Consider the following 27,373-nt stretch of genomic DNA (forward strand, 5'->3'; position numbering starts at 1 on the left):
ACTTTCCATGATCTGTTTCATGTGTCCTGCTTCTTGCTATGTGTATCTGCACAAACACTATAGTTACTATCCACATTGTCACCTATAGTGTGCACGCATTAACTTTCTTCCTTTGGGAGGTAATGGCATTAGATGATTTTCATACTTTCTCATGTTAAAATGTAAAAACAGTGCGGTGGCTCAATATGTTTCCCATCCTTTGCCTTCTCAGAGCCTTGCAGCCAAGTTTATTGTTTGAATATGGGAATCTACTCAACTCAGATGTCTTAAAGCAGTTATTCTAATTTCCCTCAGGAAATTTGGTTATATTTTTCCCTAAGTGATTTATCTCATACTATCCCTTAGTTTGTAATTTGCTTCAAAGTCTTTCAGAATGTTAAATAATCCTGTTTGAATTGCTATCATTATTCTAAGAAATGGATAAAATTTGGATTTCATTGGTTACAATAGTAGAGAATATACCTAGAATGCATCTTTGTAGGACTATATTTTCATTAAATTTCTTTTTTGGGGGTGGCTGAGAATTCAAAATACCTTTTCTTGCTTGAGTTCTTCATTAGGGAGTTTTGATCTCCATGGTGAGTCTTCCTAATGTTTTTGCAATATGCGAGTGACTTCATATGTTTTCATGGGACCTCTAATTTTTTTTGTAAATTCACTATTTAAGAAACAACATTGCTATACATGTAGAATAAACTACTCAGTAGCAGAGCGGCATAAACTTGCATCTTTCATGAGCTTAATAAAACCGTTTCACCATGTTCATATGGAAGTCTGGTTTGACACATTATGAAATCATCAGCAGGAGGTTTTTATTTCCTTCCCAGCCAAAATGGATTTCTTTGTGCACCCTATGATTTCCCATGAATCCATGAATTTTGAAACTCCTGAGCACTATCAACAACTCCATACTCTGAGGATTAATGGGAAAATATTTGGGATTTTCTCGCTCTGACTGAAGGCTGGGTGAAATCAATTATTTAAGCACTATAAAGCCAGGGCTTGCGTCTCAGACGATGATTACAAAGCAGACACACTTTAACACCCAGAACAACCACCTGCATCTTGTTGACTTCTTTACCATGGCAAACGGGTGAATGAAATATAATTCCTGTCTGCTGATGCCATGGAGATTCCGTCAGTCCGGGAGCAGCTGGAGCTCCCATTTACATGCTTACATGCACACACACACACTCACACATACGCACACACAGGCACACACAGCTCTTTTGTTGTACAGATGTTAAATGTAAGGAAATTCTACAGCTTATATTAAAGTAATAAGAAAAGCAATTGATTTTTCTTTCTACTGTATCTGCCGTGGTCCTCTGGGTCTCAAACACTCAATTTGTACAGAGCAATAAATGTCATGCTTTTAAAGGAAAATACTGTAAGAATATTATGCTCTAAAACTGGTCAAATGCTATGGAAAAATTTATTGAAGACTTGATGTGACTTTTATAGAAAGTCTGATTTTCCAATACTAAGAAGAGACATGCATTACTATGAGCTGCCATTGTCCTTAGAGTAATTGTTGCAAATAAAAGGACATCGGGTCCCTACAAATTTCTGAAGCAAAGAAAATTAATGCACACTTTTTAGGTGGTACTGGATGAAATGGGGCATGGGGAGGAGAGGAAACCTTAGAGGCAGAGGGAAGTATTCATAAACAATCGTGTTTAGATCTCTTAGGTGGAAGATTAGTGCAAGCTTAGTGGCTTTGAAATCTAATAATCACATAAAGCTCCCCTCAAAGCAGTTGCAGCTTTGGTGCCAGCTTTTCCTGTACAGATCAACCTGAAGTAATATATCAAGATCAAGGTCCATTTCAAAGAGAAATTCTTTCAAAACAAATCATGGTCACTGCTGATTAATCATTCAAAATCATAAATCTTGTGTGGTGAGTGAACAGTGACCAGACCTGGTCACTGAACTGAAAATGTTTTCCTCCCTGGCTCCTTGTATGCAATGATCAATTTGAAGTTTTAAAAATCAACCCAGTCTCAGTGGAGTGTCTTTGGCTGTCTGGGGGTTTAGGGTAGCACAATTTTTTCTTTACTAGAATAAATTCATAAGACCATGGATTATTTCACATATTTAGCTGAGCATTTTAAAGGCTCTTTCATAACTTTAAATATTGCTACTTTACAAAATAGCATGCTATAAATGATCACGACTAAATTAACAGCTACTTCATCATATGAAATGTATCTTACAAAATTTTAATACCATAGCAACTTGATATGCACCATCATTAATTTAAAAATATATAAGGGGGCCGGCGCCATGTCTCACTTGGTTAATCCTCCGCCTGCGGCTCCGGCATCCCATATGGGTGCTGCGATATAGTCCAAGTTGCTCCTCTTCCAGTCCAGCTCTCTGCTGTGGCCCGGGAAGGCAGTGGAGGATGGCCCAAGTGCTTGGGCACCTGCACCCGCATGGGAGACCAGGAGGAAGCACCTGGCTCCTGGCTTCAGATCAACACAGCACCGGCTGTAGCGGCCATTTTGGGGGGTGAACCATTGGATGGAAGACCTTTCTCCCTGTCTCTCTCTCACTGTCTATAACTCTACCTGTCAAATAAAAATAAAATATATATGGAGATGGAAATTGCTGCCGCAGTTCAGATGCCACGTGAGCCACTGGCATTTCACATCATAGTTCCTGGGATTCAAGTCCCAGCTCTACTCCCATATCCCACTTCCTACTAATGCACACCCTAGAAGATGCTATGTGGCAGCTCAAGTAAATGGGTTCCTGACATATACATGATAGACTAAGATCAAGTTCTGGCTTGTGGCTTTGGCCTGGCCCAAAACTGGCTGTTGCAGGCACCTGTGGAGTGACCCAGTGGATCAAAGGTCTCTGTCTCTCTGTCTTCCTCTTTCCCTATCTGTCTCTCAAATACATATATCAAAAAGAAAATACATGGCACTTCAAAAATTATAGGAAGGGAACATATCTCTGTTTGAATGTCTTCTATTGATCATACTTTGATCAATAATTAAACATGTACTATATTTATGTAATTTAAACTTAACATTTCAGCCCCAGTTGCTGCGAGCACTTGGAGAGTGAACCAGTGGAAGGGGGATTTCTGCTTATCAGTCTCTCTGGCTCTATCTTACAAAAAAGGTAAATAAATGAAGCCACGTTTAGTGGGTCAAGACTGAAAAATACATGGAATATAGACTACGCACATAAAAACTCTTCATATAGGTGCAATGTGCACATCTATACTGAAATTTGAAGATGGATAACTTAGAGCAATTTAATTTACCATCAGTAATGATTTTCTATCAATTTAGGTTAGGTAATTGTGTGGCCATAATCAGAGTTTAGATGGTTTTTATAGAAGAAGAAGCAGCAGCAACCGGGGTGGCGGGGTGAGGGGAAGGTGAAAGCGAAGGGGAAGGAGAAGAGGATGAGGAAGAGAAAGAAATAATTAGAAAACCTGAAAACAGTGTTCAATATTGATTGGATACTATAAGGATGTTGGAAGAACTGGGACAGTATCCATTGCTTACAGAATATTATGTACAGTAAAAGAGTAAAAGATATTTATATGTAATCTCATTGTACATGTCTTGTTTTGATTCTAAAGGAAGCATTATGTAAGCATTTTTTAAAAAAGGATTTAACTTCTGGAGGAATAAGTGATATTTATTCAAAGACTTGCATACCATTCTAAGTAGAGGAGCTATTGGGAAGTATTTAACTTTAAATTTACCAATAACATCCCAAGATGGCTAAATAGGGTAGAGCCACACTAACCTCTGTTGCTCTGGGATATTGAAAGAGCAAAGGAAGGACCATGTTTGCACGGGTCTGACTAACAGAAAATTTATGCAATAAAGTAAAAAACTACGATGATTCCACGGACAAGAGGCGAGAAGACAGAGACACCACTGGAGTCAGCTGCACGGTGCAGCCAGCTGCTGGCTGTGAGGTGCCACGTGACCACCTCAAGGTGGGATGAAGTTGCTGTGTGCCCTGCTGCTGTAATGTTCCTGAGAGAGAATTCCATGTCCCCACTGACATTCACTTCCACCGCGGAGCTGCCGGAGCAACCGCCGGGCTTGCTTCCTTCCCCTCCCCTGCTCCTGCAGTGCCACACTCAGCAGCAAAAAGTCAGGCGGTCAGGAAGAAACTTCACTGTCTGCGAAGCGAATGACATCTGCTGGGGCCAGCACCGTGGCACTGTCAGTTAATTCTCTGCCTGTGGCGCCAGCATCCCGTATGGCCACTGGTTCTAGTCCCGGCTGCTCCTCTTCCAATCCAGCTCTCTGCTATGACCTGGGAAAGCAATAAGCATGGCTTTGGATCAGTGCAGCTCCAGCTCTTGTGGGCATTTGGGTAGTGAACCAGCGGAAGGAAGACCTTTCTCTCAGCCTCTCCTTCTCACTGTCTGTAAATCCACCTCTCAAATAAATAAATAAATTTAATTAATTAATTAAAATTAATTTAAAAAAGTCTGCAGCAACTTTTATTTTTTTTGACAGGCAGAGTGGACAGTGAGAGAGAGAGAGAGAGAGAGAGAGAGAAAGGTCTTCCTTTTACCATTGGTTCACCCTCCAATGGCCGCTTTGGTCGGCATGCTGTGGCCGGTGCACCGCGCTGATCCAAAGCCAGGAGCCAGGTGCTTCTCCTGGTCTCCCATGTGGGTGCAGGGCCCAAGCACTTGGGCCATCCTCCACTGCACTCCCGGGCCACAGCAGAGAGCTGGACTGGAAGAGGAGCAACCAAGACAGAATCCGGCGCCCTGACCAGGACTAGAACCCAGGGTGCCAGCGCCGCAGGTGGAGGATTAGCCTATTGAGACACAGCACCGGCCTGCAGCAACTTCTGTCATTGCTGATACTGCCTCAGGGAGCATCTTGTACACCACACTAATTTGGGTCTGGGCTGGAGAGTTGCGGTGCGGGTGGGGTCATGTCTGCCTAATCCCATGGAGTGAGAGGATATTCCCTGCTTCCCTTCCCCTCACAAGGTGGATGTGACAAGCAAGAAGGAGGCAGCATCTTGATAAGGGAAGTGTAGGCAGCCATGTCTCATGCATGTGCAAACCGGGGATTTTATTTGATGGATAAATCTGTGGTCCCTTCTGACTTTGAGTCTAACCTGGAGGGTTGGCAAGGGGCCTGCCCACTTAAGCTTGTGAGGTGCTCCTGTCCCCCTGCTCTATCTCAAACTGCTAGTGTGGAACACTGGCAGGCAGCAGGCTTGGGATTGCCTTGGCTCTCTCTGTGGATGGAGCAGGCTTATGGATCTGAGAGTGGATCCCCTGCTCCCTGTGACTGTGGGAGCCCTGCACACTATGACTGGTGGAATTCTGCGACTGCACCATAGGGTATGGGGTGTAGCCAGTCTCTGGGAAATCACTGTGTCTGGCTTCAGAGGCTCAGAGCTCCTTGAGTACTTGGGATCGGCCATTACAATGGGTCCTGTGCTCACAGTGAGGACTGCACACATCACTTGTGTGGTTCATGCACCTGCATGACTGTGATGTGTAGGCACTGTTGGCTTCCTCAAGGCATTGATTACCTTGGCAGAGAGAAGGTGAGGCAGTAATAACACCAGCTGATGTGATTCTCCCCTCCCCTCTGCTGACAATAGAGGAGACCTACCACACACAACTTGGGTGTCACTCTGGCTCTTGTACCACCCCAGAACACTGTCTGTAGTTCCTGGCCCCACCCAGCACATGCTTCTGAATATTCACTAAGGAGCAGAAGCATAGTTCAAAGATAAAAGCCATCAGAGGAGAAAACCAACAAGTGGTTCCACAAATGCCCAAAAATAAACAGAAATACCAAAAACATGAACTAGGAAGATAACCTGTGTCCCCCAAAGCAACACTTCCAATATTAGATCATGACTGTGAAGAGATTGATTAAAGGCCTGAATTAAAAAAATATGATCATAAGATTACTCAAAAACAATGAGGAGCAAGTTCATGAGTTAAAGAAATCCATACATGACATGGGTGGAAAATTTTGATGAGAAATAGCTGAAGAAAAATAAAACTTAAATATCAGAAGAGAAGAATTCAATATGTCAAGTAGAAAATTCAGTGAAAAGCCTTAACAGCAGACTTGTTGAGGCAGAAGAACAAATATCAGAGTTAGAAGACAAATTTTTGGAAATATCCTAGAGCCCCCCACCCTCCAAATGAAGAAGAAGAAGAAGAAGAAGAAGAAGAAGAAGAAGAAGAAGAGGAGGAGGAGGAGGAGGAATTAGAAAAACTGGAAACAGTGTTCAATATTTATTGATACTATCAAATAACTTAACTGACGTCTTAGGAGTTCCTGAAGGTGTGGAAAGAGAATGGATCAGAAAACCCATTCAGTGAAATAATAGAAGAAAACGTCCTAATTTGGATAAAGGGGCATCCAAATACAGGAAGCACAGAGAACTCCTAGTGGTCGTGTTTATGGCACATTATAACCAAGTTTTCAACTGCAAAATGTAAAGATTTTAAAATGTGCATGAAAGAAATGTCAGATTACCTTCTGCAGTATACAGACTTCATACATTTCATAAATACAAATTTAGTACCATAGTGATTCTTACCAGGCTACCTGTCCTTACATCCACACTCCCACACAACTTTTTCCTCCTTCTCCTGTTCCCATTCTTATTTTTTTAAGATCCATTTTCAGTTAGCTTTATACACATAAGATTAAACTTATACTAAGTAAAGAGTTCAACAAATAATATGGAAAAAAACTATTGCTCAACAGTCAAGACAAGGACTATGCAAAAGTTGCAAACTTTTAAAGTTGAACTAATTCCAATTCATCTCAAACTATTCACAAACAATTGAAAGGGAGGTAATCTTCCTAAACTCTTTCTTTGAGTCCAGCATCACCTTAATTCCCTAACCAGACAAAGATAAAACAAAGAGAATTAGAGACCGATATCCCTGATGAACATAAATGCAAAAATCCTCAACAAAGTATTAGCTTTTCTAATCCAATAACACATCAGAAAAACCATTCACCCAGACCACATATGATTAACCCTGGTATGCAGAGAAGGTTCATTATACATCCCATTAACAAATTGAAGAATAAAAACTAAATGATTATCTCAGCAGATGTAGAGAATGTATTGGTAAAATACAACATTCTTTCATGATAAAATCTTAAACAAATTGGTTATAGAAGGAACATTCCTCAACACAATTAATAAAATATATGACAAACCAGCATCATATTGAATTTGGAAAGTTTGAAAAATTTTCTTTAAGATCTGGAACCAGACAAATATGCTCACTCCTGTCATAGCTATTTAGTTCTGGAAGTTTTAGCTACAGCCGTTAGGCAAGGAAAAGAAATCAAAGGGATACAAATTGGAAAGGAGGAACTCAAATTATACCTGTTTACAGATGACATAATCACTGGTTACAATGGAAACCAAAAGACTCCACTAAGAGACTGTAGGAACTCAGAAGAGAGTTTGGTAAAGTTGCAGGATATAAAATCAACACACAAAAGTCAATAGCCGTGGTATACACAAACAGTGCCATGGCTGAGAGGGAACTTCTAAGATCCTTACCACTCACAATAGCTACAAAAAGATTTCAACACTTTGTAATTAATTTAATCAAGGATGTGAATGATTTCTACAATGCAAATTATAAAAAATTAAAGACAGAAATTAAAGAAGACACAAAAGATGGAAAAATTTTCCATGTTTATGGATTGGAAGGATTAATATCATTGAGATGTCCGCACTACACAAAACAATTTTCAGATTCAATGCAATCCAAATCAAAATACCGATGACATTCTTCTCAACTCTAGAAAAAGTGATGCTAAAATTCATATAGAAACACAAGAAATGGCAAAACATGCTAAATTTAAAGATATACCATGGGGTAATTATAATCAAAATTGCCTGATATTGGCACAAAAAATAGAAATGTGGACCAATGCAACAGAACAGAAACCCTAGAATCTAATCCATGCATCTACAACCAATTAATCTTTGAAAAAAGAGCTAAAATCTCTCCCTGGAGGAAGGACAGTCTCTTCAACAAATGATGCTGGGAAAATTCAATCTTTACATGCAGAACTATGAAACAAAGTCCCTACCTTACACCTTATGCAAAAATCAACTCTAAATCATTCAAAGATCTAAATCTATGACTTGATACAATCAAATCACAAAAGTAAAACTTTGGGGAAACTCTGCAAGACATTGGCATAGGCAAAGACTTCTTGGAGAAGACCCCAGAAGCACAAGCAATAAAAACAAAACTAGGCAAATGGGATTACATCAAACTAAGAAGACTTCTTGGAGAAGACCCCAGAAGCACAAGCAATAAAAACAAAACTAGGCAAATGGGATTACATCAAACTAAGAAGCACGTGCCTTACCAAGGAAGCACACAAGAAAATGAAGAGGCAATCAAAAGAATGGAAGAAAATATTTGCAATCTATACAATTGATAAATATCTGGAATCTACAAAGAGCTCAAGAAACTCAGCAACAATCTAACAAACAATCCAGTTAAGAAATAGGCAAAGGACATGAACAGGCATTTTCATGAGAATAAAATTCAAATGGCCAATGGACACATGCAAACGTGCTAGACAACAGGGAAGTGCAAATGAAACCTACAATAGGGTTTTGCCTCACCCCAGTTAGAATGACTAGCATCCAATAATCAAAAAATAATAAATGCTGGCAAGGATGTGAGGGAAAAGGTTGGTGGGAATGTGAACTATTACAACCCTCATGGAAGACAGTGTAGATTGCCCAGAAATCTGAAAATAAGTCCAGTCATCCTCACGCTTGGAAATTTGCCCAAAGGAAATGAAATCAGCATATGAAAGAGTCATCTGTACCTCCATGTTTATTGCAGCTCAATTCACAATAGCTAAGACATGAACTCAACCTAGATGCCCATCAACAGATGACTGGATAAAAAAATGTGGTGCATATATTCTATGGGATACTACTCAGCTATTAAAAAAGAATGAAATCCTGTCTTTTGGCACAAAATGTATGCAACTGTTATGCTTAGTGAAATAAGCTAGTCCCCAAAAGAGAAAGTTTATATATTTTCCCTGATTTGTGGTAATTAATACACAGAGTACAAAAAAGTAATATGTATGAGCAAAATTGACATTTTGAGCTGTAGTTATTGTTTACAGCCCTTGTATTATATTCTTGAGGAATGTGTTTTTTCTAGTTACTACTTGTTTAATCCTTTAGTTGGTGGAGCTTGTGATTATAAAATAAATTGAAAGTATGTAATTGTAAAAATTAAAAGAAATAATAGGAAAGGAAAGAGAATAAGGGTAGGAGCATTGGTGGGAGGGAGAGTAGGGCACGAAGTATCACTATGTTCTTATATTTGTATATATGAAATAAATAAAATTTGTTCACCTTGAGTAACTAAAAATATTAAATAAAAAGTTATCAATAAAGTAATGTAAGTTCTCTATGCAATTTAAATTCCATTTATTTTTAGTGAGGTTTTATTTTGACCATATATCTTTTCAAATTTCATATTCATAGGCCAAATAACATATATTAAACTCTGTTCCCATTATGAACTGCTAATATATTTGTTTATTTGAAAAGCAGTGAGAGAGAGAGAGAGGGAGAGAGAGAGAGAGAAAAGAGACAGAGAGAGAATCTCCCATCTGCTGGTTCACTTTCCAAATGCCCGTGATAGCTGGGGCTAGGCCAGGCAGAAGCCAATAGGAGGGAACTTAATTTGGGGCTCCCATGTGGGTGGCACATTGTGATGAGAAGCATGCGATTTTTGAACTGTGATTGGGTGTTTCTCTTTTCATTGGAAATGCAGTTTCTAATGATGATTGATTTTCTGTCTTCTTTTTGGCTACTATGTCACAAAGGAAAAAAAAAATTTTGAAATCATAAGAACAAGTCATCTTGAAATAGCTGTCAGGAAAATGTCATCCTTCAAGTTAGGAGTTAGGAAACTTGGATTCAGTGCAGTTGCATATTCTGCTCAAAATCTTGCTTTGGCATGATGGTAGAGCTGATTCAAATGCAGCCTTTTAAAATTTTTAACTCCCGGCTTGTGGTATTAGCAACAAAGCCCGAGACTGAGTTACTGCATCTTTGAAGCCAGTCTTCTAATGTTTCTGAATTTACTTACTAACAATAGGTAATAAGGTCATGACTTTATCTTCAAGCCGATAGATTCACATAGTAAGAGTCAAATTTCTTGTACATCCAGCTGTATTTTTACTAAAAGACAAAAATTACATATTGATTAGTTACATATCCTGATAGACTGATACTTGCAATGTGGGCCTGCTGCATTGTTCCTGAGTCCTCATGGCATAAGTGATTGGTTGTCAAATCCGCTTAAGATTATAAACTTTACTTTTCGATTTTATTTCTCCTTCAGGATTCCAGTCCCACATCTGAGTTCCGTCTTGGTTAAAAATAATTTGCCATTGTCCACGTTTGTTATTTTTACTATTGTCTGGCCAAATAGTATCTTCTTGTAGGCACTCATTGCTGTATTTTAGGTACCATTGAAATACCAACTCCTTTACTGTTGCTCTCTATAATTCTGGGATGGTTTGGTCCTCCTTCCCAATTTCCCATTAGCACTCAAAGATGTCATTTGCGTCTCAATATCTACTTTATTCAAGGACTTACATTATTTTTGGTAGTCAGGTAGATAGTATGTCAGAATCTGTGAAAAGAATAGAGTAACATAAATAACCAATAGCTTTCATTTCAAAAGTGGCAGAATATATAATGTGAATCTTGCAAGAGGTACAGTCTAAGAATGAAGAAGATTCAAAGACAAGTGGCATGTGGTTGGATGTTACCATGTCTGTAATTGCATTTCTCAAAAATTCTGTAGAGGTGGTTATATTGGTTAAGTTAGAATTCAGTTGTTGAATTCTGAATTCTAGTAAGGAGTTGAAACTCCAGGAGTGGTCAGTTGGTGCTCGAGGGGAAAAAAGCATTTTCCTTTCCTGTAGGTGCTCTTGTCTCCACCTTGATGAACACAGGAGGCTTTTCTCATAACCGTGGATGTCAGAAGTGGTTTTCACTTGTGTTAGATGTTTTCTTATCACCATGGTAAAGGCTTAAAATTATCTTATTGGTGAAATTAAGGATATTCAAACTCTGTAAGATGACCCTGCATTTGCAAGATGTGTTTGCTGTCTCAAGAACAGTGCAAAAAATCCAGCAGTTAAAAGACTTTCTTCTTAGAGAGAATTAATCTAACTCAGTGACTTTCAATCCTTTTGGCCTTAGACTCCATATATGATCTCAATATTAAAAATCCCAGGGCTGGTACTGTGGTGCCCTGAGTCAAGCTGCCACTTGGGACTCCTGCGTCTCATATTTGAATGCCTGGTTAAAGTCCCTGCTACGTTACTTGGGATCTAGCTTCCTTGGATCAGCTGATGATGACTTAAGATCTTCTGCCTCTGCCACCCATGTGGTCCCAGATGGAGCTCCTGGCTCCTGGCTTTGGCCTGGACTCATGCCCACTGTCGTGGATACGGGGGGAGTGAAGCAGTGAATGGGAGATCTCTGTCTCTACCTTTCAAACAAAACCACACCAAGGAACGCATATAATGAAATGAAAAATGCAGAATTAATCAGATATTTAATAAGTAACTTAAAAATTGTGATAATAAGCATGCTATGTTAAATGCAAACATGCATAGAAACAATTTTATTCTTAAAAAGAAAAAACAGAAAGAGTGGCATTGTTCTACGTTTTTGAAAATCACTTTAACATCTGTATTAATAGGATACAGCTGGATCCTCATATGTTTCTGCTTTCAGCCTGTTGGGATATGTTGCTTTGGTTGAAGCATATGAAGAAAATCTGACCTCCTACGTCATCTGTCTTGCTACGAATTTGTGAAAAAAGTGGTTTAATAGTCTTTGCAGATAATTTGAATATTTTCTCTCTGATATTATATACAATATAACAATTGGCTATTTTATTGAAGGTAGTTGCAATGTGAAATCTGAAAGCATCCATGAACATTTTGTGTTATGTTCCATTAAAATCCATTGGCCTGTCTTGCACTCTGAATTGGTCTTGCATGCATGCATGATTTTGTAAAATCATGCATTGGTTATTGGGAAATACTGATTCACCTATTAATTCAGGTCTTCCAAATATGATCACATTTCCTTTTTACTATAAACAAAATTAGAATCATTAACATTTTTGATGTCAGTTTCATCAGAAAAATTAAGAAACATTGGGGCATTGACTATCTGGTGAAGGAGACAAGGTTTTCCAGAATTCCAAATGGCACTTGAGAGCTCAACTTTTATCACTGGCAGCAAGCACTTATGGCTGCTATCTTTGAAGTAACAGCCTCACTTCATTCCGTTTGGAGAAGAGGTTTGCCAAATACCTGAAATGGAATAATCATCTTTTGTCTTCAAGTAAAAACAGTGTTCCATCCATGGTAAAATCATCTCATTCGGTTCTAACTCAGACATGTGTTTTTCTCTGAGACAACCACTGTACCTCACTGCGCAGCGCAAATGCTTTATACAAACTTTCCATGATCTACTCAGAGTATGAAGAGGCATGTACAAGTGCCTAGGCTTAATAAAATTAACAAACGTCATTGCTTTCTCAAGGATATTCCTAAATGAAGCTCTTTCCCCCCGTGAGTGCAGTGCGGTGAAGAACACAAGCGGTTCTAGCTGTGCTAGCCTGTGCTGAGGCCCCAACAGGTTTACTCACTGCTGCTTTGCATCATCAGTGTAAATGCTGAAACACTGAAAGGAAGCGAAGAGTTCCTTAGTGTTGTTAGAGAACAGCTTTGATCTTGCAGTTTCCCTAACAGAGTCTCAAGGATCCCATTCTAAAAACTCCTAACCTAGATGAAAGTTGTTTCCTTATTTTTATAATCAATTAATTAATTGAAGAGAGCAAAACAGAGCTCCTGTTCTCTGGCTCACTGTCCAAAGGACCACAATGGCCTGGGATAGCGCCATGATGAATTTGGAAGCTGAGACTCCAGGACAGGTGTCTTACATAGTTGGCAGGGACCCAACGCCTGAAATCATCACTGCTGCCTCCCAGGGTCTGCTTTAGCAGGAAGTTGGAATCAGGGAGCCAGAAGTGGGTATAAAACCCAGGTGCAGAGTATGGTACACAGCTGACACAATTTGTTTCTTAACCACCAGGTGAAAATCCACCTCCTAGGTAAATTTAGGAAATGTGTGTGTGAGTAACCAGCCCATTGGTGGCATTAAAGTGAATCCAATCTTGCTTTCAGAATTTGGCTCTGGTTAAAGAAAAACTTTCCTGCCCAGGATTGACTTGACCTCTAATAAGGCAGAGCTCAATTTTGTTGAACTTTCAGACAGCAGTGTGAACAGCTTTTTAACTATGGGGAAAAACTGTTGGAAATTATAATTTCTATCAAAAATAGACTAAGTACTCTACCTGACAAATCGGATAAAGAGAATTTATAACATTTGAGAAAATAGAAATGCTTACGATATAGAAGTCATTTGTTATCTGGGCCCTTCCACTTAGATGATATGTGACTTTGGACAAGTTGCTTATCACTTCATTCTCATTAACAGCAAAATCTAGTACCTAAGATTGTCAAGAGGAATTAAAAAACCATTACATGTGGAAAGTGTGTAGTTCAACGCTTGATTCCTAGTGAGCCCTCACTACTGCTGGTGACTACTCTTACTACTATTATTTTTAATATTTATTTATTTGAAAGGCAGAGTGACTGAGAGGCAGAGGCAGAGAGAGAGGCCTTCCATCTGCTGGTTCACTCCACAGTTGGCTGCAACAGCTGGAACTGCGCCGATCTGAAGCCAGGATCCAGGAGCTTCTTCCAGGTCTCCCACCAGGGTGCAGGGGCCCAAGCCCTTGGACCATCTTCCACTGCTTTCCCAGGCCACAACAGAGAGCTGGATTGGAAGTGGAGCAGTGGGACTCAAACTGGTGTCCATATGGGATGCCAACACTGCTGGTGGCAGCTTTACCCACTAGGCCACAGCACTAGCCCTTACTCTTACTACTCTTATCATCATCATTATTATCCTAGGTAGTTTAAGCGGAATTTGAATTTTCAATGACATGTTTTTGGATGGCATGGGAACCACAAAGGGAGAGGTGTAAGAAGCATTTGATGAAGCAGAATATAATTCAATTAGGTTGTTGAATAAAAATATCCAAAGCAGAATAACAAAAGATGGAGAAGTTGGCTAAGTACTTTGCAAATGAAGGTAGGTCAACAGAAATTAATTTTATAGGTGTAGGTAATTGAGAAACCATTAAAGGCTCTGATATAATTTTGGCCTGCATTATTAGACTAACCTGGTAGCAAAATGCATATTGAATTTTAAAGAGGTAACTGGAGATAGATATTGTACCTAGATCCATGGAATGGTTTTTGCTATTTTGTCATAAGTGTCAATCAGATTTCAATTTTAAAAAACTATGTGATATGACATTCTTAACTATTGGTCTGACAAGGGCATAAAACAAAGTTTTACAAAGCCATATTTGCACTAACAGTGATACACAGACATTTCTTTCAAGAATGTTATACTTCTGTAGTTTTAATGATTTGTGGCTACTTTAGAATTTACTGTATATGGGTGAAATGGTCATTTTTCCATTCAATTATTTTTCATGGTCATTGTCTACATTCCCACTAGAGTCTTTTTGCTTTTTACTTGTTAAACTTTTTTTTAACTTTTATTTAATAAATATAAATTTCCACTACTGCTGGGACTACTCTTACTACTATTTTTTTTTAATATTTATTTGAAAGGCAGAGTGACCGAGAGACAGAGGCAGAGACCTCTGCCATAACCTCCCTCCCACCTGCAACCATCCCATCTCCACTCCCCCTCCCATCCCATTCACATCAAGATTCATTTTCAATTATCTTTATATACAGAAGATCAATTTAGTATATACTAAGTAAAGATTTCAACAGTTTGCACCCACACAGAAACACCAAGTATAAAGTACTGTTTGAGTACTAGTTATGCCGTTAATTCACATAGTACAACCCATTAAGGACAGAGGTCCTACAGGGGGAGTAAGTGCACAGTGACTCCTATTGTTGATTTGATGAAACATTAAGCCTTTTTACTGTAATGTAATTTAAAAATTTATCTCAAAAAAAAAAAAAAACCAGAAAGGGAGAAGGACAAGTAGGTGGAGGAGAAACAGAGGGAGAGAGGAAGGGAGGGAGGGAATATCATTAGGTCCTTAGAATTGTATCTACAAAGCACATCGAGTCTGTTAAAAAGTAACTAAAAAGTAAAATTAAATAAGTAAAAAAAAGAAATTACAATGACAGTGTGAGTTGAAGTTTTGAAAGAGTAAGCTTCAAATTAAGAATGTTGACACTGAAGTAAAGGATAATATGTTTGGGACTTCTTTGGGTCAGTTAGTTTTGAGCTAAAGACAAATGAAGGCAAATGTCAACTGTTTGTTACATTGGATGTCTATACAGGCTAGTCTGAGTTTATTATACAGGATGATGTATATTATTTAATCACAAAAGTATTTTTATGTTTGACAGATATTTAAGTTGAGAAGAAATTCCTTTTGTGTCATGATATCCATAAAGTCTTCTGGTCTCTAAATCAAAGGGTTGTACTATGAAAGAATAGGATGATAAATTTACTTTTCTCTTCCTCCATTTACTTATAAGTATTTAGTTACTAGTTCCTAATTAGTTCTTACTAGTTCCTAATAGAGAAATCCCTAGTCATTTTGTGAAGAGGTACTGAAATCGTGATGTAAAAATAACCATGTGGTCTTAGTCACTCTCACTGGGTGAGAAAAGAAAGCCAAACCCAAATAATCCCCAACCTAGTTTAATTCCCTCTGGTTATCCTCCCAAGCCTCTTTTCTGGATAATGTCTCTCTGTCAGGAACGGTAGCACAGTGATCAGTTGGCACATTCATTATTTTCTAGTCACAGGAGAATATTTGCCATTCTCCAACTTTAGTGTTTAAATTAAATGTGTGTTCATCACGTTCAGCTGAAAACTGTCGTTTTCCAGTTCATATGCTGCTAATGTGATTAAAGTAGCCGTGGAGTAGAAACAGAATCCTAAACGTGACTGAGTCATTAAGTTTGGTTTTCTGGTGAGGAACAAGGGGGCTCCATGTGCTGGCACCACCCAGCTGTTTGAAGAATTTGCTTGATGAAAGCCAAAACCCAGGGAGAACAAGGAAAAACAGGTGGTATGTCGACAGCAGTGTGTCATTATGACATGTGCAGGTTGCTCTGTGGATCCAGGATCAGCCTCTTCAGAAGAGCCCCCGGTAGGATGCCAAGTCTGCCGAAGCTCTAAGAGAGCTGAAAGAGAAAAAAGAACTCTAGAAAGGGAAAAGTGGAAGAGGAGAAGGCAGATCAAAGCCTTCAAAAACTTCAGGAAGCATTTGAGTCTGTTTAAATATATGTATTTGACGTATAGTAATACATAACATTTAATGCTCTGTGTTTCATTATGTTCATAATAGAAAAGAAGCAACAAACAAAAAACCCAAACCAACAAAACACCTAAGAGAACTTTGAGATCTTCCATGGTCCTTTATTGTCATCCCATAGGAAACCAGTAGAGTGTGCTCCTAACTCAACATTCTGCTTCTGATGCCCCCCCTCCCAACCAGTGGTGTGCTTATTAAAAGTAAACAACAATAGCATACATATTCAGGGACAAAATGCTCGTTCTTCATGGCTCATTAAAATGCTGTGTTAAGATATACTTCACTTGCTTTGGTTTCTCTGTTGCAGTGTGGTTCAATCTCTTCAGTTCATTTCTTTACCTCGTCAGGTGAGTAATCCCTCAGTCTGAGTTCCAATTACACAAGCTCTCTGTCTTGTCTCTTGTGTCTCTCTTTTGGACAGCATACATTCTTCAGTACCGGATGCAGGATGTAGGCACTTTCTGTCTAACTTACACAGAATGAGGAGAAGCTAAACCCTGCTGCTCAATCATGTGTACAGTTGCATCCTTATGTACCCAAAGGAACAATTTAGAACTCATCCAGCAATCTATTTCACTCTTGAGAAGTAGAACTCATTTCTCTCTCTTCAGAGTAAAGCACGCTCACACACACGCACACACACACACACACACACACACTCACGTTTGTCAAAATGGATTCAGGCTAGAACTAAGAGACACAAATTAAGTATGAATACCAAGAGTCTTCTCAAGCTAAAAACAGACAGAAGAACATTGCATTGGTTTTTCCCTTTTTTTAAACTTTTATTTAATGAATATAAATTTCCAAAGTACAGCTTATGGATTACATGGCTTCCCCCCCATAACGTCCCTCCCACCCGCAACCCTCCCCTTTCCCACTCCCTCTCCCCTTCCATTCACATCAAGATTCATTTTCGATTCTCTTTATATACAGAAGATCAGTTTAGCATACATTAAGTAAAGATTTCAACAGTTTGCTCCCACACAGAAACATAAAGTGAAAAATACTGTTTGAGTATTAGTTGTAGCATTAAATCTCAATGTACAGCACACTAAGGACAAAGATCCTACATGAGGAGTAAGTGCACAGTGACTCCTGTTGTTGATTTAACAAATTGACACTCTTGTTTATGGCATCAGTAATCTCCCTAGGCTCTTGTCATGAGCTGCCAAGGCTATGGAAGGCCCCTGAGTTCACTGACTCTGATCATATTTAGACAAGGCCATGGTCAAAGTGGAAGTTCTCTCCTCCCTTCAGAGAAATGTACCTCCTTCTTTGATGACCCATTCTTTCCACTGGGATCTCACTCGTGGAGATCTTTCACTTAGTGTTTTTTTTTTTTTTTTTTTTTTTTTCCAGAGTGTCTTGGCTTTCCATGTCTTGGCTTTCCATGCCTGGGCTTTTCAGCTGGATCCGCATGCCTTAAGGGCTGATTCTGAGGCCAGAGTGCTGTTTAGGACATATGCCATTCTATGGGTCTGCTGTGTATCTTACTTCCCATGTTGGATCGTTCTCTCCATTTTTATTCTATCAGCTAGTATTTGCAGACACTATTCTTGTTTATGTGATCCCTTTGGTTCTTAGTCCTATCATTATGATCAATTGTGAACAGAAATTGATCACTGGGACTAGTGAGATGGCATTGGTACATGACACCTCGATGGGATTGAATTCGAATCCCCTGGTATGTTTCTAACTCTACCGTTTGAGGTAAGTCAGCTTGAGCACATCCCGAATTGCACATCTCTTCCCTCTCTTATTCCCACTCTTATATTTAACAGTGATCACTTTTCAGTTAAGTTTCAGCACTTAAGAATTGTGTATTGATTACAGTATTCAACCAAAAGTATTAAGTAGAACAAACAAAAAAAAATACTAAGAGGGATAACATATTCAGTTGCTCATCAACAGTCAGGGTGAGGGCTGATCAAGTCACCATTTCTCATAGTGTTCATTTCACTTTAACAGGTTTCCTTTTTGGTGCTCAGTTAGTTGTCACCTATCAGGGAGAACAAGTGGTATTTGTCCCTTTCAGATTGGCTTATTTCACTCAGCATAATGTTTTCCAAATTCCTAACAGGGATCACTTTTCAGTTAAAATTTAAACACCTTAGAATAATTGTATGTTAATTACAGAGTTCAACCAATGGTACTAGAACAAAAAAAAATACTAAAATGGATAAAGTATTACATTGTACATCAACCGTCAGGACAAGAGCTGATCAAGTCACTGTTTTGGAAAACATCATGCTGAGTGAATTAAGCCAGTCCCAAAGGGACAAATATCATATGTTCTCCCTGATGGGCGACAACTAACTGAGCACCAAAGGGGAAACTTGTTGGAGTGAAATGGACACTATGAGAAACAGTGACTTGGTTTTTCCCTTTTGACTTTCTTTATAATATGTCAAAGTAGAACATAGTCAGTGCCTTTCAATGGCTGTCATTGCAAGAAGTTGACCGAAGGATGTGGACAAATGGATTGTAGGAGCTCATCTGTCTTAAAAAACTGGTTAATGACTGTGTAGACTACTATTGTCTAATTGTAATTAACATGGCTAAAAATAAATATTTCAAGGCATATCCAAAATTGGATTGATCAGTATTCTTTGGTGCTCCAAATTAAAAGATGACTATATTATGTTGAACAATTTTTGAAATATATGCACAATTTATCCTTAGTATGCATATCATGAATATTTTAAAGAACGTTTGCATACATCGATTCAATTTTTTGCACAAAAATAAATTTATCAATTGATTTTACTTTCCACAAACTTTATGAGGAATCTACTTATTTACCCATATTAATATGTGAGATCAAATTAATTCTACATTTCAGATGGAATATGCCCAATTATTCTAAGGCATAATAAGGGCTCTTCTATGTGAGGTATCATGTAGGGTATCTTTTTTTAACAAAGTAAAACCAAAAGCACACAAAATGGAGGTTATATCATGTATAAGATGCTATAATCCTAAGACCTTTATTTTAAAAATAATTTACTATAGAATGGAAAATGCAGTAGGGATATTATATGTTTATTTTTCCTCTACTACCCATGGGCTGGGGGCAAGTGAGTGGTTCCAGCTAAGGGACTGTCTGCAGAAATGACATGTCTGTTCTGGGATGGAACAGGACCCAGCATCCCTCAGCTACATGTACCAGACTTTACAGAGTGAGACATAGATCTTGTGTGTACTAAGTTTGAGATGTTGAAATTGGTGTGTAGTAATCATCAAGAATCCTGGCTACAATATGAAGCTACCTGTGTTTTTATAAATGAACAATATTTACTCTATTTTATATATTTATTTATGAATATATAATACAATTATGGAGTTCATAACTTACAGGCACAAGTGGATACAGGTGAAAAATCTCTTCCATTACTAAACCTTGCCCATTCATTTCCTTTCCTTGGAGATAGCCAGTGTTAATCATTTTTCATAACAAGACAACTTCAAAAAATTCATGAAAAAAAGTAGAATTAAAAGATAAATTTATTTGGTGTGAAAAATTTGAAATTCACAGAGTTTTTCATAATATGCATTTCCATATACTTTTTTTTGATACCCCCTTCATATATCCTGTTTACCTGCAAACATATTCATATGTTGGTTTTTATGCAAAAGGAAGCATACTAGGCATTACTATTCATGTTATTTTTGATTTATAGGAGTTCTTCATGTATCAGGGGAATTTATCTTTTGTCTATGATTTGTACTGAAAATGATTTTTCTCACTTTGTCCCTTATCTTTGACAAATGCTTTTCTGATAAAAATAGTCTTTAGTTTACCTGAATTCATGCATTGAACTTGGAAGGTCTTTTGGCGGTGATATTTTATCATACGATAATTCTGTGTTATAATCAACCTTCTAAAATCTCAGAAACTTAATGTAACAATTGATTTACCTACCTGGTCTGTGGTCATTTATCCAGTCTAACTTCAGTGGGGCATTTCATTTGATTTGAGTTAGCTCTTATACAGGTCTACTGTAGACTAGCTGCCAACTAGGACAACAATGACATGTGCACCAACTATCTCTCGTTGTTCAGCAGGCTCCCTGGGACATACACTGTGGTCATTGTCGGGAGCAAGAACGAGCACAAATCCAGCTGGACAAATGCTTTCTCAAACCTCTGCTTATGTCCCACCTTCCAAGGTTCCAGTGCTATCGCAAGCCACTGGCTGAGCCTGGGTTAACGCTGGCAGATAGTGTAATGTTTCATGGTAAAGAGCACAGATATGGAAAGAGGTGAAGAACAGGGTTAGTTAATGCAGTCAATTAATTTCAAAGAGGAATAACAATATTTTGCAGGGAGATTTGCTAATTAATAGTTAATTAAGTCCAAGATGGAATAGGAGAGGGAATGGTGAGGAAAGAGAGACTCATGCACTTGGAGTAGAAGTTTCCTTTTTTTCCTTTTGGGTGGGGAGGGAGCCTAGATGAGAAAGAAACCTGGGAGTAAAGGGAATGGAAACAATGAGCACTTTAATGGGGGCTTCTAAGGACTTTTTATTTGCAGTCACTATAATGTCATCCAAGAGGTCATAGAATGAAATTCCTCTTTAATCACTTTTGGCTCTTGAGAATTGATTTGTTCGTGTCACAACCCCATGACTAAACCACATGGATCTCCTATTGTGGAGTGCCTAGTACAGATACTCAAGCTTGCACGCCTGAGACACAGCCCCGTTTGCTTTCTTAGCAGAGACCTCTGAGAAGTAGAATGCCTCCCTAAGTGTACTGCTCATTATGTTTTGTCTTCAAACACCAAACCCATCCCTGTACACTTTACTTTGGGATACTAGGGCTGGGATTCTGCAAGACACAGTTTTTCTTGCCAGAAGACTCCCTGTTAGGCTCTACTAAAAGGGGGTGTGAAGTGGCGAAGGCGGAAGAAGAGACGTGGTCCTTCCTGATGGCTGTTGTCATCGATGGGTCTTCATCTCAGCATTTGGTCTGAGGAACAGCAGTTGGTGCCAGTTTGTAGTGTATTCTATACTGGGAGCTGACTGAAGTTATTCCTGCAGAGCTCTGAGTCCCCGCTCTCAAGGGTCTTGTTCCTTTGAGCTCCTAAGGTACTTGCACCAGCAGTAATCTTCTGTTTTAGGCTGGAATCAATATGTGACATGAAGCAGTTTAATTAACCTCAAGGGGCTTCAATAAAAGAGGCTCTAAGATTGCTATCACTTCTAGACTTGTTCCAATATTGTTTTTATTTTCTATAGAATGCATCACCCTTCACATACACAGCTTACTGAAAAGGGAAAGAATTTGAAATTCGATTTAATTTATGTGGCATTTCTTCGGTGTATATTATTCTAGACAATTGATCTAATGCACTTCTTAGATTTATTAAACTATTAGGTTGCTACTAAGAGGAGTTAGTTAATACAAGGTTTATATAAAAGTAAGATGACTGATCAAAGTGAAACTGAAGCATTTGTTTGGAGTAAATAGAGCACGCCTATGTTAAAGCATATTGGGAAATGGAGGGAAACACTTGTCAATAGAAGCACCAAACCATTCCGTAAAGCTGAAAACACCTACTTCCAAAAGTTCATGGAAAATGGAATTCAAAGATAAGAATATCTTGGCGCAAAAAATTCTCGAAATCTATGCACGTGTTCTTCATAATGGACATTTTCCATGAACTTTTTGAAAATTCCTTGTAAGACTTTTCTCTTTCTGATTCAAGAAGTTTCCAAGAGTTTAACTTTGTAAGCTACTAGATTCAAATTTAACTAGTTAACTGTAATTTTTTCTATTAAATTGTCTTACTATTGTATAACTCCTTGAGAAAACGTACTTACAATTGTGGTTATTTTCAGCATTGTAACTTGGTGGTATATGATTTTGATTACAGTGGCTGCTGCTGAATTTCTTATTTATGCTAAACCATGAATTGTTTTCCCAGTGCTTCTTGGTAGTTCCTTTCCCTAGCAATTAACATAATTTCTGGTGAACAAAAGAACTTATGGAAATTGAATAAAAATGCACATTTGCTAGTCTTTCTAGAATGACATGAGGATGTGGACGAAAAGGAATGTGACTTTGCCTGTCCTTGAACTTATTAATGATTCTGTGCATTTATGAGCCTGCAGACTTTAATAGCAGACACATTTTTATAAGCAAAATAGCATACTTTATATTGGCCATGCTATCATGGACCTCATGGCCTCCCTGATGAATTTTCATGAGATAGTTGCTATAGAGATTTCATTTAAATATCATGGACAGCAGTTTGCAAACCCTGGAAAATATTAGAAAATATTAGTCATAACAGTGGAATCATAATCTAAGGACAGTTTTAGGACTCGAACAACCCAGCTTATTATTAGCAGATTATTTTCTCCTTTGTTTCATGAAAATAATATCTGAAAATATTGATATGCAAGAAAAGTTATAATTATGACTCTGGAATATTCTCGGGCTTAATAAGTATTGTAAGATCTGTGAAATGTATATGAAATGTCCCAAATGGAAATAATGGAGTTGAGTGGTTAAGAATTCGTGGCTGGTGCTGGCGAGGTGGTGCACTTGGTTAATCCTCCACCTGCGGTGCTGACATCCCATATGGGTGCTGGGTTGTAGTCCTGGTTGTTCCTCTTCCAGTCCAGCTCTCTTCTGTGGCCCAGGAAGGCAGTGAAGGATGGCCCAAGTGCTTGGGCCCTGCACCCACATGGGAGACCAGGAGGAAGCTCCTGGCTCCTGGCTTCGGATCGGCACAGTGCACCGGCCATAGCTGCCATTTAGGGGATGAACCAATGGAAGAAAGCCTTTCTCTCTCTCTCTCTCTCTCTCTCTCTCTCTCTCTCTGTCTAACTCTGCCTGTCAAAATAAGAAAAATAAAAAAAAAAAATAAAACAATTCATGGCTGGTATTGTGACGTAGCAGGCTATGTTGCCACCTGCAATGCCAGCATCTTATATGAGCGCTAGTTTGAGTTCCAACTGCTCCACTTCCAATCCACCTCCCTGCTAAGGTACCCTGGAGGACAAAATATTAAGTTCCTCATTAAATTTCAACTTTTTAAAATCAACTATCAGTGTTTATTGGCTAACTGAAGTGTTACTATGATTATTGCTATGCCTTGACTATCTGGGTTCATTTCTTCTATGTTTATTAGTTGCCATTCTACTATGAAAGATAGCTTTGTTGTCTCACCCACTTAAAGTGATTATTTAATTGATTGACCACTAAATTCTAGTCATAGGAATTTCTATTATTTAGTGGATTGCATTCTGTACTATCATTTATGTTGATATTGAAATGATATGAGTGGGGCTGGTGCTGTGGTGTAGCGGGTAAGGCCTCCACCTACAGTGCTGTAATTCCATATAGGAGCTGGTTCAAGTCCCGGCTGCTCCATTTCCTATCCAGCTCTCAGCAATGGCCTGGAAAAGCAGTAGAAGATGGCTCAAGTCCTTGGGTCCCTGCATCCACATGGAAGTCCCATAAGAAGCTCCAGGCTCCTGGCCTTAGATTGGTGCAACTTTGGCCATTGTGGCCATCTGGGGAGTGAACCAGTGAATGGCAGACCTCTCTCTCTGCTTCTGTCTCTCTGTAACTCTGCTTTAAGATAAGTAAATAAATCTTAAAAAAAAGAAATGACATGAGTGTGTGGAAGAAAAAAACAGACATTGTTTTCCGTTTGGCAAATTGATAATATGAGTTGTGTATGCACTTGGAAATTTTGGACACATTTTTTTTCAATATTAATTCAGTTTTGTTTGAAAGGTTGAGAGGCAGAGAAAGGGAGACAGATAGAGAGACCTTTCATCAACTGATTCACTATCTAAAGGCTTGCGATAGCCAGTGCAGCACCAGGCTGAAATCAGAAACTGGTAATCCATCCTGATGTGGGTATCAGAAAACCAAGTACTTGAGGCACTATCTGCTGCTTTTAGTGTGTGCATTCATAGGAAAGTAATATGGAAGTGGATCTGGGACTAGAACCCCAGGATTCAGATATGAGATGTCAGCAACCCAAGTGGCATCTTAATCATTGTGCCAAACTTCTGTCCCAATAGTAGACATATGTATAAGCTAGATGATTGATACATTTATAAAAGTAGTTGGAAGATAAAGATTTTCACAAGGTGTTTAAAATGCATAAGGTTTTAATAGAAATTCTGGAACAGAAAATTCAAGTAACTGATGATAAGATTTCAAGGGGGGGGGAACTAATTAGCTGGAAGACATCTCAAAAGAAAATGCATAGACCAAAGGTCAAATAGACAGAAGGCATGTCCAGAAAATGGAAGAGAAATATTGCATATGGTGAAAAGGTTATAATGAGGGTATTTCAAAAAATTTACAGAAAAATGGAATTGAAAGATAAGGTTATTTTGTGTGAAAAATATTGAATTATGTGCATAGTTTTCTCACAATAAACATTTTCTGTGAACTTTTTGGAGACCTTTCATACATCATTGGTTATAGCTGTAGCTCTATATGTAACAGGAATATGAGAAAGAAGAGAAACAGATAAGAAATAGAAGTATCATTGAAAGAAAAACTGGCCAATGAATTTTCAACTTTGAGAAGACATCAACTTAAAAGCACAGGACCCAGTGCAAATTCTAAATTGGCCAAGTACAAAACTGGGCCTAAGCCAATCAAATATGAGAAAATTAAAAGCAAATAGAACATTTTAAAAACATGCAGAGAACAAAAATACACCTTAACAGAGCAATAGTAACATTGGCATCTTTTTTTTATCAAAATGATGAAGTCTAAAGGACAGTCATATGTTGCTCATCTCTGCACTGTTTTACATTTCACTGCATTAGTCTTTTGGGAAAATTATAAAATCACTAGTCATTAAATTCTATGTTCAAAATTGGATTATGTCAGTAAATAATTACAAACAAAGCTTAGTTTTAGTATTTAATCCATCTAAATTCACTAGCTAACTTCAAGAAATGGGAAAAAATCCGTTTATGAGGCGTCTGAGCAGTGTTTAATATTCGATGCTTAGTGTCGTAGGATGCTGCGAGTTGGAAAACATAAGCATCTCCAATTAATGGACCCTGCACTGTGGAAATCGAATTATATTGGGCTTTTGGACAACTTCATCTGTGAATGTGAGAAGATACTCACAAGAAACATTATGGTTTTAGCCCATATAATTTCATGAGAATTTTTCTACGGGCTAGGGATTTGTGACAGAAATGCACAGTTGGCTCATTATTTGTGGAATTCTCTAATAAAATTCCCTGAGGACCATTCTTTAGGGGAATAGCTTGGGTTTGTTCCAGCTGATTTTGAAGGATGAGTAACAGCCTATCTGTTTTCATGAGGCAAGGGAACAGAATATGTTCTTTCACTCCTGTTGCCTCTATCTGAATGATTTCAACCTCCATACAGTTAGGCACTTGCCCATTCATGCATATCAATTTAACATTGACTGCTGTATGTGACCTGTTGCCTTTTAATAAAACTTCCAGTCACCCACCTGACTTTCCTAATAACCTCTAATCTTTGAGAAGACTCATTCATAATGGCGGACTATAGAATACTTCTGAAGTGTGCATTTTCAGAAGGAAAAAGAATCTACCCATAAACTCCAGAGTCAACATTTAACCATTGTTCTCTTTAGAGATTTGTGGAATTTGGATTGGGAAAACTTTTTTTCTGGAAACTTATTCTGATATATCTGCTTTATTCTCTATATGGAATGTTAGGGGAGCATGATTTGTAAATTGGTATTTGTAGGTCTCCAGAGAATTAGAGCAAATTCCAGAAGGATTGCACAGGCCAAGGCTAGCGACGATTTTAAGAACTGTGTGATGGGAATCGCCTACCATAACATTTGCTGTTTGTTTCTCTAATTTACATGCGTACAACTATTTTTACTAGTAACTTTGGGGCTATGTAAAGGGAAAAAAATCCCTCTAATTAGTATTTCTGGATCAAAAACCACATTCAGAGGAAAGTATTTCTTATGGAAAATTCAGTGTGTGTTGGGATAGCCACATTTTTTGTTCATTTTTGTGTAGGTCAGTAGGAAATAATGTCTATTTAAGTTGCAAATATAAAACAAATTATGAATCAGATATTGAAAAGAAAAACAAGCAAAACATGCAATAATTGCTACAGGTTGAATTTAAGTATATGCTTTTAAAACATTTGCTTAGATAAGAGAAGCTATGTTTTCCCAGCAGAAAGTTGTTCAAATTTTGTTCTCCAGAACCACTAGGGCTTTCTGAAGCAGGCATGAAGAGGGTAAAAGATGAAACAAAATGAGAAGAAAAATAAATTCAACTTTTTTATTCTAATAAAAATAACTATGCAGTTCTCAGGATTCCTTTAAGTTGAAATAGATAGAGCCATTTTCCAAGGAATATTCTTTTAGACCCTATTGTTTGATTCAAAAGCCAAAGGGGTAACTTGTACTACCTAAGGCATCCTACTTCCCTTAAAAATTGCTTCAAAAACCTTCCATAAGTGTTTGTCAAGATTGTTATTTATTCTAGAACAAGGCTGTGAGCCAAGCAAAAGCTTTAGGAGCTACTGAATCTGCAATATGCGAAATACTTCAGATGGAACCTGCTGAAAGAAATGTATAAAAGGTGAAAGAATTGAGAAAACATTCTATATACTACTGCGTGTGGTTTTCATTGGTTTAGGATACAGATTTCCATAGACTTTTTGGAACACAGAATTTATATATATATATGTATATCTATAAAATCTATTTATATATAATTTATATATATATATATACATATATATAAATTTGAAATTTGAAAACAGGAGGGCTTGGTTTGCCAGATGTGTAATTCTGAGTTTTCACTTATCGGACAGAAAACAGCTCTAGATGTGGCTATGAACAGTAAGCATGAAAAAAATGATGATGAAATCAAAGAGAGGCTTTCTGTGT

The sequence above is a fragment of the Oryctolagus cuniculus genome, chromosome 8 (genome assembly GCF_964237555.1).
Source record: "Oryctolagus cuniculus chromosome 8, mOryCun1.1, whole genome shotgun sequence".
NCBI classification, from domain to species: Eukaryota; Metazoa; Chordata; class Mammalia; order Lagomorpha; family Leporidae; genus Oryctolagus; species Oryctolagus cuniculus.